This window comes from Mustela lutreola, chromosome 4, assembly GCF_030435805.1.
Source record: "Mustela lutreola isolate mMusLut2 chromosome 4, mMusLut2.pri, whole genome shotgun sequence".
Lineage (NCBI taxonomy): Eukaryota > Metazoa > Chordata > Mammalia > Carnivora > Mustelidae > Mustela > Mustela lutreola.
Window position 1 is genome coordinate 134,932,506 of NC_081293.1, and position 6,097 is coordinate 134,938,602.

Here is a 6,097-nt window from a genome sequence, read left to right on the forward strand (position 1 = left end):
TCAAGCCCTCAGATGATATAATATGAAGGGGGAAGAAAACAGAGCAATAAATAGAAAAAAAATCATTTTTTTTTTTTCAAAATGAAGAACTGTTATTTTCTGGCTCCCAAGAGACTTGCCAACAATAAACAGCAAAAAGTAGGAGATGATTTGCATACTAGCCAGCTATTTATAAAAGAGCTTAAACGACGCACAACAAACATCATTGGGTTCACCAGCACAGCACGAACAGGGGTGCAAGTCAGTCTGAAGTTGATGGGATGCCTTTAGGAAACATCACACAAAGTCACTAAAGTGAAGTGCAATCCTGATTACATAGACCCAGGCATTAAATTAGCACCAGCCAAAGGCCTGAGAAACCCCAGGCTTAGATAACAGAAATTGGTCAAGTAGCAAACACAGGCAAACCATGACCCTTAGTATGGCTGCTGTTGTTTATCAGAGCACACACCACCCAGACATGAAATCATCACACTGGTGACCTGGTGGGAGAAGACAGACTGGTGAAAACCTTTAAAGGAGAAGGTTAGAAAAACCCACCAATGACTTATATCATGTGACAGTGACAGTTAACTGTTCCCCTAAACGTGCATTTCCCCTTCACAGTGTGGGGTTGAGGCAAAATAGGTTGTGCAGTCAGCAATGTAATTTCTAAGCCTGCTTTGCATCTTAACATGCCATATGCCTGAATTCTGGCTGATGGGGCATGAAAGGAGGTGACGTGTGCCATTTCCAGGGTCCACTGGTAAAACTTCCCAAACTTTCCCCATGGTACTATTCTTTTCCAGCCCCAGGATGCAGAAAACCACCACAATGACCTTGGAAGCTAAATGCTGAAAACTGAAGATCCTCCATTAACCTGGGTCCCTGAATGGGAACAGTCCCTCCTCCCCACTCCCCATTTGCCTTAAATAATGTGGGACATTTTCTGGGCAAGAAATAAACTTCTATTGTATATGAGCCCTTACAAATTCTAGCACCTGCTGGTTATTACTGCTAGGATTATTCTAACTAGTACAAGCCATAAATATTTGGCACATGAGTATTACTACAGAGAAGACAGCACAGGAATTAATCACTTTTTCTGTTTTCTCTTTCTAGTCTGATTGGGCATGTTTCAAGAATACTTATTGAATTTTGAATGAAAGAATGCCTTGCCTGTGTTGACCTATGACAAATAATCTAATTCCTCTTTGCCTTTAATTCATAAAATCCACAATCAGCATCAGACTATTGCCACTCTATTGAAATGTAGTGAAGATGAATAAAATGATACCTGACATACCTCTCTGAGCTCCTCAAGATAAAAAGTATAGTAACGTACAAAATAAACACAATCAGGCTTTTAATGTACCTATTAAACACAAATCCAGGGGAAGTCATGTAACATAAAATTCAGTTATCTTAATATTGCCAAAGGCAAGGGAAGCAAGGGCAAAAATGAACTATTGGGATTTCATCAAGATCAAAAGCTTTTGCACAGCAAAGGAAACAGTCGATAAACCAAAAGACAACCAACAGAATAGAAGAAGACACTTGCAAAGAACATATCAGATTAAGGGCTAGTATCCAAAATCTATAAAGAACTTCTCAAACTCAACACCTGAAGAACAAATAATCCAATCAAGAAATGGGCAGAATTAAGAAATACTGCCATTTACAGCAGCATGGATGGATCTTGAAGGTGTTATACTAAGTGAAATATTTCAAAGATTTTATATATTTTTTAAATTTATGTATTATGATATCCCTTTCATACAGAATCTGAGGAAAAGGCAAACTAATGGAAACTTAGAGTTGAGTTGACAAGGGGTGAACCTGGGGTGGAGTAAGGTGGTCAAAGGGTGCAAACTTGCAATTATAATATGAAAAAGTTCTGGGGATCTAATGTACAGCATGATGATCATAGTTAATAAAATATACATACCTTTTTAAAAAAAAAAAAAAAAAAAAAAAAAAAAAAAAAAAAAGAAATGGGCAGAAGACATGAACAGACATTTCTGCAAAGAAGACACCCAAATGGCCACAGACACATGAAAAAGTGCTCAACATCACTCGGCATCAGGGAAATACAAATCAAAACCACAGTGAGATATCACCTCACACCAATCAGAATAACTAAAATTAACAAGTCAGGAAACGATAGTGTTGGCGAGGATGTGGAGAAAGGGGAATGCTCCTACATTGTTGGTGGGGATGCAAGCTGGTGCAGCCACTCTGGAGAACAGTATGGAGGTTCCTCAAAAAACTGAAAGTAGAGCTACTTTACAACCCAGCAATCTCACTACGGGGTATTTACTCTAAAGATACAAATGTAGTGATCCAAAGGGGCACGTGTACCCAAATGTTTATAGAAGCAATGTTCACAATAGCTAAACTATGGAAAGAACCTAGATGTCCATCAACAGATGAATAGATAAAGAAGATATACATAATGGAATACTATGCAGCCATCAAAAAACCCCATGAAATCTTGCCATTATGGGATAGGAGCTAAGGAGAAATGTTCTGTGTTTGCCATCTATGCTGCAAATTTAGCCTGAGACTTTTAAGATTGCCTTTGTTTTATTTGAACATGGCCAGCAAGCATAACACTGTGGATCTTTCTTATGATTTGGAAATTTTAGATGCTCAAATTAAGAGGCTGCCATCTTGAATTCTCCAAAAATGCATGTTGTTCTTGTAAATGCGAGGTCTTAATTATATGATTTCTGACCTTGATCCAGTCACTGTACCACAGTATTAAGAGTCCAATGACCCTTCTGTTTTTCTTTTATATATTCATACTTGGGCCAGAAAAACTTAGGGGTAATATTTAGAGAATTTGTAGAAGATAGGACCTTCTTTGGATGACACCTGTGCTCCAGGGAAATTGGCATACTATTATGATGGGGGATGGAATGTCATTCAATCACATGGAGTAATTGTTAGCAGGCAAGAGATCATGTAATATATAGCAATTATGGATTTTAAGGGCAATATTCCAAACCATGATATAAGCCCAGTTGTCTGTCCAAGGTTAATGGGGTAATGGCCTTGCTTACTCCAGCTCAGAGCTAAATTAACTTTGTAAACTCTTGAGTATAGGTTCTGTCTTTTGTCTGTAAGAGTCAGAATTTAATGTTCTGCAGGGACCTGGAGGATTTGACATTTAATGGAGTATTTGTCCCTCTTTTCAGTAGTCTGCAAACATTCCCCTTTCTAAGACACCCCTCTGAAAAGAGACCCATAGAGGTAAGAATCTTTGAGGACAGCCTTTTTTTTTACTTTGTTTAGAGAAATCTGTCAGGCCCTGTGTTCTGAGAACACCTGTCCTGCTGTAACTCTGCTTTACCTGGGACCACTGCAGCATGAGGCTTCAATCATCGTCTTCCCAGAGGCCAGCAAGTGCTCCACAGTATTTTTCACTGAGGCTCTCCTAACAAGCTGCCACAATGACTGCCAATTCTGTAAGAAAAGCTATACAAATGAGCCTCATCTATGGGGTGGTCATGAGAGGGAATCCAGCAGGTATCAAGGCAGCGAACTGATTGCCTGAAGGAGAAGGTCAGACCGTCTGTCCCCCATTGAATGCTATTGTTGTCAGAGTGTAGGATGCCAGCTTTGGTGGCTACAGTGCCATAGTCAGCATCTGGTAGCTTGAGAGCAAAATGATTATTGTGTGCAAGAAACAGTGTTCAACTATGACTTTTGTTGATATTTATATATCCTTTGTTCTGTGAATATACTGACTAAGATAACAGTGGAGCTCCAGGATAAGTCCTTGACAGAAGCAGCTCTAGAGAAGCAGGTGCACCAACAGATTGCTCTCTGCCCTGGGATTTAGAAATGGCCCGTGTCCATCTTCTCAGATCACTGCCTTGTTGTTTGCTGGTGAAACAAACTTCTTGTTCACTGTAGTTTAAAAACCCAAGTCATCATCCCAAAGTTGTGGGAGGTCTTCACCTATTTTACACTCAGCACAAACACTTTCAGTATTAGGTATGTTCACACTGAAGAAAAGTAAACGCAAAGTTAGAGAAGCTGAGGAAGCAGGAGAGGGGGCCTGAGGCTGGATCTTTGTGCCTCAGACACTATGGCTGTCATGGTACTGAATCTACCATCCAGAGATGACATTTCCAAATTCTGATATCCTAAGGAGATGCATTAAAGTATATCTTTGTGCCAGATCAGATTGTCATCCTGGAAGCTCACAGGCTGCTCAGGGGCAGAGACATGTATACAAACGATTTCATCACTCTATGTAAAAAGTTAGTAATGCAAGCCTAGAATAGTGAACTCATTTGAGGACCTTTCCATTTTGACTGCACACTCTTGAGGTTCTGTCTAAACAATCTAAAATGCAGGATCAGTAATTGGTCAATCCAATATAAAATTGGATTGTTATGATGGTTGCATGACTCTCTATAACCTTACTCTAAGAGTATATAATTGTACACTTACAAGAGGAGAATTTTACTGTATGTAAAATATGTCCCAATAAACGCTTATAATTATGCTTATAATGAACAGCAAATATTATTAAATAAACGATAATTAAACAAGCAACCTAATATTTTCAGATATTTCAGATCTTTTGACAACTAGTTTGAATTAACTTTATGCCCGTATTTTTTCATGAAAAATACGCCATGAATGTGGTCCCTGAGAACTCCAGTTTTTCTATGAGAAATTGTCAAAATCTAGGGGCGCCTGGGTGGCTCAATGAGTTAAGCCTCTGCCTTCAGCTCAGGTTATGATCTCAGGGTCCTGGGATCGAGCCCCGAATCAGGCTCGCTACTCGGCTGGGAGCCTGCTTTCCCCTCCTCCCGCCCCTCAGCCTGCCTCTGTCTACTTGCGATCTTTGTCAAATAAACAAATAAAAATCTTCAAAGAAATTGTGAAAATCTGATCTGTTTATGTACAATTAACCATTTTTAAATCAGACTAAATATTTGTTTGCTCATATCTCCAAATACATGAAGAATGCTTTTAAAAATCAAAATATGTTTTAGATGTAGACTGCATAGAGACAAGTATTTCAGTCATTGGAAAAGAATGAAAAGAATAACTTCACAAATGATGATAGAAAGAATGTTTCAACCATCCCTTTAAATATGATTGCTTATATTCTAATAAAATTACATTTCCCTTATTGGAAGATAATTTTTTTTATTAAAATCTCCATAAGCTGTGTGACCCATTTTCCTTACAGCTAGAGGCCTTACTTACATGGAGGGGAAAAAATGTCAGCCACTTCAGCATCACTCCTAAACTTTTTGCCAAAAGAGAAATAACCTTCTCTCTCTAATGTAACTTCCATTTTCACTGGTTTAAAATAATGACCATAAAATTTTAAACAGTGGGAGACCTTAGAAAAGCCAATTATCATTCATTCAATGTCTGTGATCCTTGCCAGTTTATCTAAAACTAGTTCAGACCCAAAAGCAACTCCCATAGAAAACTGCTTTTTTCTTTTTTTTTCTTTCTTTCTTTTTTTTTTTTTTTTTTTTTTTTTTTTGTGGTCTAGGAAATTAATCAACTCTTACTGTTTAATCTGTAATGTAAGAAAACCACTCTATCTCTAGGGAATTCACAGGAGGCAAATGATGAACATCTAGAACCCTCCATTTGCATCTAATTGCCCTTTTTATTATAATAAAAGTTTGAGAAAAATGCTTTCAGAGACTTGAAATTATAAAATTGTTTATTTCCACTATTTGCTGTTGTTCATTCATGTAGTGAATTAATTTTATGCAAAATGGTCTCAATTTTTCTAAGGAGTAGGTAATTTTCAGTTAGTATTTGATCCCCACAATAATTCTTTAAGCCAGGCAATATTATTATATCTTTTTAATAGACGTAAAGCTGAGACTTAACAAGGTTCAGTGCCTTGGCCAAGTTTATTAGGCTAACAAGCAGCTGAGGCGGAATCCAAACCCAGGACTGAGTCTAGAGTCAGAGTCAGCCATTCTGCAATAGAGAAAGAAGCTGAAAACCGAGGAGTCTCGTGTGAGTGAGCCTCTGTCCTGGGGAAAGTTTTCTGAAAGACGAGATCACACCATCACCAAGTTTGCATTTACCCTGAAGAACGGAATTACTCTGAAACCTTGTAAAT